Raw genomic sequence first — 10,920 nt, 5'->3', positions numbered from 1 at the left:
GGTGGGTTCTGGACCCCATAACTACACCGGAGGCCCAGTTTGGAAGAAGGCATCAAACAGTGCGGCACCCTGTGAGGTTCCATCTAGAGACCTTGCAATAGAGAAATATCTAATACCCCACTAACCAAAGGCATGGCAATAGGGAAAAGGGCTGTGCCACAGGGAGGTGCATTTTAGATCAGCTTTCCTCTAGCTCCTTTCCTCTGCATTCACCAGCTTCTTGGTTCTCAAGAGGCCTCAAAAGTTTGTCTTTTAACTCATGCACATGGGCTGCTTCTGCCTTTTTCCAGAGCCTCAGCCCAGCCTTCCCTCTCAATGCACACCAAGCCCCTGCCTTTCTCTTCTCTAGCTGATAAGGTCACTTTCTCAGGCAGGACTAGCAGGGTATTTCCCTGTAGGCTTGCAAAGGAAACTCCTTGCTGCAGTATTTCCTCAGTTCTCTGTAGCCATTGCAAAGTAAAATTTAGACTGACAAGAGGATTTCAAGAAGAAAAAAGCATGCCAATGCACTCTAGCAGCGCCAGACAGGACTTCAGAACAGTGAGCTATTTCTTGCACATATAGGGGTAGATTTTAAAAAAATGCGCGATCGCGTACTTTTGTTGGCGCACCAGGCACAAACAAAAGTACGCTGGATTTTATAAGATACGCGCGTAGCCGCGCGTATCTTATAAAATCCTGGATCGGTGCGCGCAAGGCTGCCGATTTTGGGCAGCCGGCGCGCGCCGAACCGCGCAGCCTGCCTCCGTTCCCTCCCTTCCCCCCCGGCCCTATCTAAACCCCCCCCTATCCATTCCCTCCCTTCCCCCCCGGCCCTATCTAAACCCCCCCCACCTTTATCCATGGATTTACGCCTCCCAGAGGGAGACGTAAATCCACGCGCGCCAGCGGGCTGCTGGTGCGCCGAGACCCAACCCGGGGGCGGTTCTGGAGGGCATGGCCACGCCCCTGGAACACCACGGCCTGAAACCACGCCCCCAGGCCCGCCCCCGAAACATTGCATCCCGCCCCCAAAACGCCGCGTCGTTCGGCCCCGCCCCGACACGCCCCCTTCCAAAAACCCCGGGACCTACGCGCGTCCCGGGGTTCTGCGCGCGCCGGCAGCCTATGGAAAATAGGCGCGCCGGCGCGCAAGGCTCTGCTCGCATAAATCCGGGCGGATTTACGCGAGCAGGGCTTTTAAAATCCGCCCGATATTTTAAACTTTGTTTTATAGTACATCATTTAAACAAAGTATAAACTTTGTTCAGAAATGAAAATAGTTAAGCAAAGAAACAATAATCCACAAGTAATAAGGCATCATGCAAATTGCTAATCTAACTAGATAAATGAAGCTTGACCGACGTGCCGCACATGCGCAGTAGAGAGCAGCTCTACTGCGCATGTGCGGCACAGAGAACTCTGAGCGACAGAGGGGAGGAGGAAACGGCAGGGAGCTACCGCTCCAATATGTTAACAGCCTGAGCCCGTCCCTCCTCCTCCTCCTCCACCGCTGGGGGGGGGGGGGAGGAGTAGGGAGGGACGGCCGGACGTCACGAACAGGGACAGGAGGAGGAAAGAAGAGTCGCCAGCAAATGCAGTAGAGGCCTTGCTTCTTACCTGCAGCTGAACAGATTAGAAGCAGCAGGAGCACAGCGAAGACAATGGAGAAGATCTGAGTCAGCCCGCCCCCTGAGTCCCGCAGATAAGGAGAAGCCAAGTAAACATTCAGCAACTGCTGCAGGGGGGGAGGGGGGAGCAGTACTATCAACCCGTGGGGGGGAGGGGGGTCTCAGCCACCAGGGGAAGAGTTTACTTGGGCATTCCTCCACCCCCACTCCCCACAAAGCAGAGCAACAAAAGTGAAAGCCAGAGCCCTGCTCCCTGCTCCCTCCTCCCTCTCAAGTCCCTGAGCGGATTTCTTAAAGGCACAGGTCTCCCAGAAAGAGAGCAAAGCAAGCCTTTACTTTGATGGAGCTCCAGCACTGCTCTCTGCATCAGTGGCAGAGGGGAAGAAAATTAGAAACAAAAGGTTTCCAATAAGGGCCAAGAGTAACAGACTGCTGTGCCACAAGGGAAGGAGTGAGTCACATAGCATAGTGACTGAGAGGGGACGGGAGGGGATGAGAGTGAGGGTGGGGAGTGACTGAGGAGGGGAAGGAGTGAGAATGAGGGAAGGGGAGGTGAGAGTGAAGGAAAGGGGGTTTCAGTGAGAGGGGAGGGAGGCAGTGGGAGAAAGAGGGTGAATAAGACTGAGGGAAAGGAGTTTGAGTGGGGGCAGGGGAGGGAAGGGAGGTGAGTGGAGGAAGAGGGGTGAGTGACCAAGGTGAATGAGAGAGGGGAAGGGGGAGTGAGGGAGAAGAAATGAGGAAGAGTGCCGTTTCCGAAAACCAAACCGAAAAAAAATGTTTTAATGTAGCCCGTTGTTACGGGCTTAACGGCTTGTCTATTAATAAGCAAAAATATACATGTTATAAATAAATAAATAAATAAAAGAAAGGGGGTGAAAAAGAAAAAAGGAATGATAAGTAATCACAAAAGCAAGAAAAGGCCTGTAATCCAGAAACAATTGAGCTCTAAATATACATATCATGACTATGGATTCAAGTTGAGAACAGATGATGGCATAATTACAGCATTAATATTTCGGAAATAAGCAAATATTACTTTACTCAGATATGAATCTGTAAAAAATCTTATCAACGTAGACCACTCAATAATCTAAACCTCAGAAGTATCCAACAAATGAGCCAAGTTAAGCATAGGCAAGGATATAACTGCTTCTTGAGCATTAACAGAAACAGGTGACGATGAGAAAAAAATCTTATTACTAGGAGGAATAATCTTTTGAGATACGTGTAAATAGTCCAGTAAATATCTTTTCAAAATTATTATAGGTAAGACCCCCATAATTTTTGGAAAATTCAGAGCATGAAGATTAATATGTCTTGAAGCATTTTCCAAAATTTCAACTATTTGAGACAAAACTCCTCACTCCTGAATCACCTTAAATTTCTCAATCTCTAGCTTGAAAATAACAAAATCATTTTCATGCTCAGGCAAAAGGGAATCATGCTTAGAAACTTGTGTCTCTAACTTTGAAATGAAAGAGTCCAGCTTAAGTCCGCTAAGATCTGTGGATTAGTGAATATACATGTTATAAATAAATAAATAAATAAATAAAAATAAGTGACAAGGCAATTAGAACTTGGCCAAATTTTGACAATAATTCCCAAAGTGAATCAAGCATTATGGCCACTGGCTTACCCAATAGCTGAGGAATCTTGTCTAATGATTGACCTCCCTCGGGTCAAATACTCAAGCCCATATCCAACAACGCCAACCCAGGAGCTGTAACAACACTGAAAACGCAACGAAAAACTTCCACCATTCAGGGGGGTCACATCAGGTATATTGGATGTTAACGAGACAGAATCCAAATCTTCCTGGGCCCCCACAAGTGGGTTTGCTGGGACAAGATCATCATTATGTGCCTCTGCCACTATCTTGGAGGGGTCATGCCTCAGAGCCAGTGGCATGTTCTGATGGCGGGGCCTGAGAGAAGACCTCATCCCCAGGCAAGACCAGAGTTCGTCCATTGGAACTTGCAGTGCAGACATTATCTTTGTCGATAATGTAGTCAGGGACACAAATGACAAAATCAGCAGCTGGCCAGTAAAGTGAGAAGATTTGTTGGGGAAAATCCTCACTTTTCCCTTACATTTTGGCGGCACATTTCAGAAAAGGAAACAAGAAATCAGGACAGCATGCGAATAGCATCCTTTAGGTGGCCATTTGCACATCTGTTTTAAAGTCAGCACATTTCTGGCCAGAAACACAGGGAAATACAGACACACAAAAAAAAGAAAATAATAATACACACAGAGATAGTCAGAAACACACAGAAAGTGACGCAAAGCGTGGGGCATGAGGAAGGAATGTCAGTAATGTAGTGTCTTCACCTTTTGAATACAGAAGATTATTTACAATTACCTACTTGTTTTGGGGTTGTTTTTTTTTAATAAGAACTGAACCCTGCAAGAAACAAATCCATTTTTGATAAGAGAGTCACAAACTTGGTTTAAGAAATTTGCAGTTCAGATTTGGGGTTAACCATTTGAACTGAAACTTACTTGTTTTGTTGTTGGAATGATAGTACCTGCTAGGTATTTCACTGACAGCTGTTAATGGGTGTTTCCAGGAAGCATTTAAAGACATTTTTACTTTCTTCCAAAGTAAGATTTTATTTAATTTGAGTTCTTTAAAAATAAATCTTGCTGAATTTGAACATTTAAGTCAAGGTAGTTATGGCTGTGAACTAACAATCATTGCATTTCAGGTTTTGTTATTGATTGCGCCTCTTTCAACCACATTTATGGCACTTTGCTCCTTTGTAATTATACCGATAGTATTGTTTATAATTACAATATAGAGAAGTGTTCTTTTCTGGTGACAACTTTTGGAGAAAAAGTGAGGGAGAGAGGTTTTTTCCCACCTTGGCCCCACGACAGGTGCTACAGCTTTCCTTTCTCTGTTCCACCCAAGGGGGTTAAAGTTGCAAGAGGTGTTTATAGCACAATTATTTACCTGATTCAACGGTGAGTGTAGGGGCTGATAGAATAAAAGGCAAAGCAGTTAATGCAAGATCTTAGAAGTCCTAGTGGGACACAGGCAAGCTGTGGCCATGTTTGCCAGTCAGACAGTGATGGTAGAACAGATTAGCAGCAGGGCACAAGTATAGAAACAACTAGAAGACCAGGCAGAAATGCATGCGCCTATGTAACCGGGTCTTTCTGGTGGGCTACATAAGGGACCTAGGATGCTCAACAAGCACTGCTGGCTTTTTAGACAGGAGAAAAGCAGAGTTTGGGACGAAACTAAGGGAAATTGTATGCGCAACTTCCTAAAATGGTGGAGTTCCAAGGAAGAAGAGAAAAATAAAAGATTGTCCTGGGCAAGGAAAGACATCTTGTAGGTGATCGTACTCTGTGACTGCTAGCTGAGGGGTACTCTTAGCAGTGTGGACAAAATAACTAGGCAGATTGGACAGGTCAGATGCTTTTTCTTCTGCTGTCGTCTACTATGTTACTCTAACCAAAGGTTAAACTGCTGAAATATTAAAAGAAAAACTATTCTGTTTGTATTTCTTCATGAAAGGCAGTGGCTATGTACAGTCTCTTTAAGAGGAAACTTAAAGTTGTAGCAGTCTCCTGGCCATGCTTCAGAAGCCCTAGCTTGATTTTTTTTTTTTTTCAGGAAACTGGCCTCACAGTGAAATGGTACTTAGGGGAAGGTGAAACTAAATTTTACTTTGCAGCGGCTACAGAGAACTGAGGAAATACTGCAGCAAGGAGTTTCCTTTGCAAGCCTACAGGGAAATACCCTGCTAGTCCTGCCTGAGAAAGTGACCTTATCAGCTAGAGAAGAGAAAGCCAGGGGCTTGGTGTGCATTGAGAGGGAAGGCTGGGCCGAGGCTCTGGAAAAAGGCAGAAGCAGCCCATGTGCATGAGTTAAAAGACAAACTTTTGAGGCCTCTTGAGAACCAAGAAGCTGGTGAATGCAGAGGAAAGGAGCTAGAGGAAAGCTGATCTAAAATGCACCTCCCTGTGGTACAGTCCTTTTCCCTATTGCCATGCCTTTGGTTAGTGGGGTATTAGATATTTCTCTATTGCAAGGTCTCTAGATGGAACCTCACAGGGTAAGGCTTTATGGATTATTTTTATTTATCTAGTTCACAATCCAATAAGGAAGTTCCAACAAATGAGACCTACGCATACCTTTTTTCTGCTGGAAGATAGTTTGCAAACAGAGTCTCTCTTTTTGATGTGATATAGCTCACGTAGATAGGTGTATGGCTGGATGGGTCACAGAACCAGACCCCCACAAAACTTGCCAAAAGTCCAGCGGGGGTCCTGGAGTGACATCCTGCACGCCGGCCGTCTGATGCCAGTACTCAAAATGGTGCAGATCGCCTTTGCCCTCACTATGTCACAGGTACCGATGGTCGGCCCCTGTGATATAGGGAGGGCAAAGGCGATCAGCGCCATTCTGGCAGCCGATCGCCTTTGCCCTCACTATGTCACAGGTGCCGACTGACCTGTGACATAGTGAGGGCAAAGGCGATCGGCGCCATTTTGAGTACTGGCATCGGACGGCCGGCGTGCAGGAGGTCGCTCCCGGACCCCCGCTGGACTTTTGGCAAGTCTTGTGGGGGTCAGGAGGTCCCCCCAAGCTGGCCAAAAGTCCCTGGGAGTCCAACGGGGGTCCCAGAGTGACCTCCTGCACTCCGGCCATCCGATGCCAGTACTCAAAATGGCGCCGATAGCCTTTGCCCATATTATGTCACAAGGGCTACCGGTGCCATTGGTCAGCCCCTGTCACATGGTAGGAGCACAAGATGGCGCCGATGGCCATGTGACAGGGGCTGACCAATGGCACCGGGAGACCCTGTGACAAAGGCTATCGGCGCTATGATGAAACCAGCACTGAGGATGTGAGTGCAGGGGATGGCTCCTGGACCCCCCGCTGGAACACCAGGGAGTTTTGGTAAGTCTTGGGGGGGTTCAGGAGAGTGGGGGGTTTGTTTAAATTTTGATTTAGGTGGCCGTATAATTCGGTGAAGATTCTTGTATTCGTGGGGTACATTTCTCTTCACAAAGTCACTGGTGCAAGTGAAAGAATAAGGTTCCATTCAAAAGTATCAGAGTCTTTATTAAACCCAAAGTTTATAAATCTCTCATTTAGTACGGCAACTCCATACAGGTAGCAGCAAGAAGAATTAAAGTCCCCCGACACGGTCCCGTGTTTCGCGGAGGCTGCATCGGGAGGGACCAACAAAACGTTTATTCACATCTGTAAATATAATATGCAGTAGTAAGGAACGGAACAAAACTGCCATAAGGTTTATATAAAAAGATGTACATACCTCTTGAAGTTTCACAGGAGCGCAATCGCCCTCAGTGTTTCAAACATTTAAAGGACAAAAAGGCGCGAAAGGTAACTCTCGCGGGATGCTGTGATTAGTGAGCTGACACCTGGAGGACAGGCATCCGATCAAAATTTAATAAAACTGATACCATTCGATATCTTTATTTAGACCAGAAGGGGCGACTGTGTGAAGGGTATATATCCATCGCTGCTCCTTCCGACCCAGTATGCCGGCAAAGTCCCCTCCCCGCAAGGGGGGCGAGATCACCTCCAATACCGTGAAGGAAAGGGCATCGATGGAATGTGCCATCTCAAGCCAGTGAGACACCAGAGGCTCATCAACTCTAGAAGATCTTATATTAGAACAGTGTTCTATGATACGTGTTTTAACCATCCGGGCGGTCTTGCCCACATATAGCAATGAACAGGGGCACCTAATGACATAGATCACCCCTTTTGTACAGCAATTGGATTGAGAGTTAAGTTTGAAAGCCCGTCCAGTCAAAGGGTGTATGAATGTAGATGCTGGTGATGTATGCTTACACATCGTGCAGTGGCCACAGGGTTGGTGGTGCCCACCCAACCGGGGTGGCGACTGCACAGGTGAGGCAGTGTGCACCAGTCGATCTCTTAGGTTCGTAGCTCGTTTAAAAGTATATATTGTATATATAGCGGTCTTGCTATATGTGGGCAAGACCGCCCGGATGGTTAAAACACGTATCATAGAACACTGTTCTAATATAAGATCTTCTAGAGTTGATGAGCCTCTGGTGTCTCACTGGCTTGAGATGGCACATTCCATCGATGCCCTTTCCTTCACGGTATTGGAGGTGATCTCGCCCCCCTTGCGGGGAGGGGACTTTGCCGGCATACTGGGTCGGAAGGAGCAGCGATGGATATATACCCTTCACACAGTCGCCCCTTCTGGTCTAAATAAAGATATCGAATGGTATCAGTTTTATTAAATTTTGATCGGATGCCTGTCCTCCAGGTGTCAGCTCACTAATCACAGCATCCCGCGAGAGTTACCTTTCGTGCCTTTTTGTCCTTTAAATGTTTGAAACACTGAGGGCGATTGCGCTCCTGTGAAACTTCAAGAGGTATGTACATCTTTTTATATAAACCTTATGGCAGTTTTGTTCCGTTCCTTACTACTGCATATTATATTTACAGATGTGAATAAACGTTTTGTTGGTCCCTCCCGATGCAGCCTCCGCGAAACACGGGACCGTGTCGGGGGACTTTAATTCTTCTTGCTGCTACCTGTATGGAGTTGCCGTACTAAATGAGTGATTTATAAACTTTGGGTTTAATAAAGACTCTGATACTTTTGAATGGAACCTTATTCTTTCACTTGCACCAGTGACTTTGTGGACTTGTTTATGTGCAAGATTGCTTCTGTATATTTCTGTACATTTCTCTTCCCCACGAATACTACGAATAGTGCAATATACGTTGTGGATCACCAATACGGCGAAAATGAATGCACACCCCTATGGCATTCCACTTAACACTGCTTTCTCTTCAAAGCAGGTTCCATTTATCATCACATGCTGTCTTCTATCCGTCAATCAGTTTGTAATCCATGCCACCACCTTGGTGCTCACTCCCAAGCTTCTCATTTTATTCACAAGTCTACTATTAGGGGTATAGAGAACAATCAAATTCAAGGGCAGATCCCTTGTGGATCTTGTTCGGTCTGTCAACATGTTCTTCAATGTAAAAGCTTTCATCCACCGAATACAAATTATATTTACACTTTGCCGGATTTGTTTACGTGTGGGAGCAGTGGAGTTGTGTACATTATTCAATGCCCCTGTGATTTAATATATGTGGGACAAACATGTAGATCGGTTAGAACCCATATTATAGAGCACCGCAGCTGGATTAAGGCATTGAAAGAACATGCCCCTTTGGTGGGTCATTGGAGCGAGCTTAATCACTCATGGGAGGACATTAAGTTCTTTGTTATTAAGAAAGTTTAGTTGACGAATGGTGGGGATTTGTCTGCGGCATTGCGGCGAGCAGAACAAGGTTTTATTTTTAAATGGAACACCACGGCCCCGCATGGACTCAATGGTCCGGTCGAGTGGAATGCATTCCTATAGAGATATTCAGGATTCTTAGTGTTGGCCTTAAAATGTGCGCTGATTGGAGAGTGTTCCATTGAATAGTCAGCTGATGTATGTGTGTTTTTGTGAGCACATATATAATAGAGGGAAGCAAGTCAGACGTCATTACGCTCTTTTTAAATGTTCAGTACGCTTCATTTCCGGGTAAGTGTTCGTTGAGAGATCTAGTTGGTGAGTGTATGAGTCCTTGCTAGTTACTGTGGGTATATTGTTCATTCAAAGTAACCTTTTTTGTGTTGTAGATGGTGAATTCCCATTTGGGATTACATATACTGATATGAATGAACAATACAGATTGATGGAGTAACCATCTGCCGTTTGAAGATTTTTGAAGGTACTGTAAGTTTTACGATCATGGTTAATCCTTATCTAGGTTAGTAGTGACACATTGTATCCTTCCTTGGTTTAGATGTGGGAAGTAAGGATGATGTTTTTTATCCTTTGTTATAGAATTGGACATCAATTGGTGTTATAATCATCAAATGTAGTGTACGACGAGTCAAGAGCTGGTATTCGTGCTTTTGAAATAAGAGTAATAATATTTATGATTTTGAAGTACATCAAATAAGTTGGCGGTAAGAAACGTAGTGTTCCGGTTGATGCATGTTAACGCGGTATTTGTCCTTGAGTATTTTATTTATTGTACCTTTATCTATTTTTGTTTAGATTCATGTGAGGTTGATGAAGATACCAATGATGTTTGATGGAAGTAATTAATTAAGAAGATACAAAATTGATTGGGAAAGCTATTCTGGATGTTTTTTGATGTTTAAGTCCTTCCCTGAGGAAGCCCTTAAGATAAAACGGGTGAAACGAAGATCTTTGTTGGACATTAGGACTAACATCAGTGTTTTTCAAAATTCTTAAAATTTAGAAGTCATACTATAAGACATATATATTATAAAGAATATCTTATGTTATTGATGAATATTAGATAATTTGTTTTAGATGTGTGTGTATGTGTGCTGGATGAGTGCGCTAGAGAGAATTTTAATGTTAGATAGGTAATAGGGGTATACATTAATAAATGAGATTAAATGTTTGATATGTCCTTTTCTTGTGTATATTGTGCATTTCTTATGAAAAGCATAAGCTTATGCAAAGGTATTAGTTACATGGAATTGGGTATAAGATTCTTGGGAGTTAATGAATATAGATGTATATTCAGGTAGAGTGTGCTTTACAGACCATTTGTCCAATGCTTGTTATCACTGTCTTAAGATCATTTATAAGGTGTGAAATATTACTGTGCTGGCATAATCTCATATCTTGGGTCGCAGCTGTTGGCCTGTACTGTTTGTGTTCATATCATCAGGTAATAAAATAAGGAAATAAGCTAATTCTGTTTCAAAGTGATTGCAAACTTTTCTTTAAAGCTTTTAAATTGGTACAAACAGAGGTGTACAAAGCCAGGCCAAGGGGCCTCTCAGGTATGTCTCATTCAAGGGATTTTCCAGAAGTCTAACTTCTGTGGTGCAAAAATTAATGAAATCACTGTTAAAACAGAGGATAGTGCAGTTTTTGGAATCCTGAGACTTGCAAGATCCAAGACAACAGGTTTTGCCAGAGGTAAATCTTGTCAGATGAATCTGATCAATTTCTTTGATTGGGTGACCAGAATGTTGGATTAAGGGAGAGTGCTAGATATAGTGTACTTGGATTTCAGCAAGGCCTATGACACAGTTCCGCATAGGAGACATAAATATATTGAATGGCCTTTGTATGGTTCCTACAGTGACTGAGTTAGAAACTGGCTAAGTGGGAGGCAACAAAGGATAGTGGTAAATGGAGTTTTCTCTGAGGAGGTGCGTGCCACAAGTGGTGTGCCTGTAGTCAGTGGAAGGATAGGGGATTTTGCCTTATAGAGTGGATCATACAAACA

General features: G+C 44.4%; 1 long non-coding RNA gene across 1 annotated transcript; it reads left to right on the top strand.

Moving 5' to 3' along the window:
* The first annotated feature begins 1,507 nt into the window (after positions 1–1,507).
* Positions 1,508–10,378, top strand: LOC115084310. The gene is made up of 4 exons (XR_003854519.1): positions 1,508–1,699; positions 9,281–9,372; positions 9,489–9,613; positions 9,705–10,378. It is a non-coding gene; the product is annotated as an uncharacterized LOC115084310 (long non-coding RNA).
* Positions 10,379–10,920: the final 542 nt, after the last annotated feature.

Source organism: Rhinatrema bivittatum, chromosome 2, assembly GCF_901001135.1.
Source record: "Rhinatrema bivittatum chromosome 2, aRhiBiv1.1, whole genome shotgun sequence".
Classification (NCBI taxonomy): Eukaryota; Metazoa; Chordata; class Amphibia; order Gymnophiona; family Rhinatrematidae; genus Rhinatrema; species Rhinatrema bivittatum.
The sequence above is the reverse complement of the archived record's forward strand: the minus strand, read 5'-3'. Positions and strand labels throughout refer to the sequence as shown.